At 42.0% G+C, this 1,024-nt stretch overlaps 1 non-coding gene across 1 annotated transcript; it reads left to right on the forward strand.

The window, feature by feature from the left end:
* The first annotated feature begins 445 nt into the window (after positions 1 to 445).
* Positions 446 to 532, forward strand: TRNAY-GUA (transfer RNA tyrosine (anticodon GUA)). Its single transcript is given in 2 exon segments — positions 446 to 482; positions 497 to 532. It is a non-coding gene; the product is annotated as a tRNA-Tyr (tRNA).
* The last annotated feature ends 492 nt before the right edge of the window (positions 533 to 1,024 follow it).

A 1,024-nucleotide genomic window follows, 5' to 3' on the forward strand; every position in this document is an offset into this window, starting at 1 on the left:
CGCTGGCCAATCCTGTTAGACCCCCTATTACCCCATGTGATTCTTCAGTGCAACATATTGAACAGTCCCATGCAGTTGTGCATTGCTGGAGATTGGAAGACTGGTTGTAGCAGCCAGTCAGAGAAGTTTGTCCATTATTAGTGATCTTCTCATTGAGGAACGCCCAACAGGTTTCTGGTGCACCTGAGAGTCACCTGGAACACTATTGCCCTGGATGTTTCCTACAAAACCTGTACAGTTTTTCTCTTAATGTATACATAGGAAACAAATACACACTATATCACATCTGACTCTTGGTAACATCACATCTTTCAAACAGAGAACACTGAATTCTTCTGAGCTTAAAAGCGGATGAGTTGAAGCTGGCTGAAAATAAAGTATGAGCTGTCACTATTAGGCAACCTTCGCACTATAAAAACCAGTGACTCATAACAATCTGCCAACTCCTTCGATAGCTCAGCTGGTAGAGCGGAGGACTGTAGAGGTTACTGTAGACATCCTTAGGTCGCTGGTTCGATTCCGGCTCGAAGGAATGTTTTTCTTCTTCTTCGGATGAAGATTGAACAAGTTCTCTTGGAGCAGTAAAAAAACCCTGGAGAGTGATAATGCAGAAACACAACCTGTATGGAATATGCCCTGTGGCATTTACTCGTACGACATTCACCAGATGTTCAATTTGCTAAACAGACAGAAGCTATAAACAGGGGGATGTATATTCGATGTACGCTGAGGTTTCAGATATGATATCTGTTATCTGGATCAGAATTGGCATCACAGAAAATCTCTAGGAATAACACGATCCTTTGCACATAAATAACAGCAGCTAATTCCCTGGTAATAAAATAACACCTTTGTTAGGACCAGTCAAGATTCACAGACAATTATGTTAGATTTCAAATTACACAGAACTCTCCTTCAGGCAGGATTGAGGGGGGCGGGTCAGGGAGAAAGATGTCTTTAGCCGACAACACAATGTTCTTAAGTCCTTACTGCAGATTTTTTTCCAGCTTCAGATGAGTAATGG

Source organism: Eublepharis macularius, chromosome 4, assembly GCF_028583425.1.
Source record: "Eublepharis macularius isolate TG4126 chromosome 4, MPM_Emac_v1.0, whole genome shotgun sequence".
Taxonomy (NCBI): Eukaryota; Metazoa; Chordata; class Lepidosauria; order Squamata; family Eublepharidae; genus Eublepharis; species Eublepharis macularius.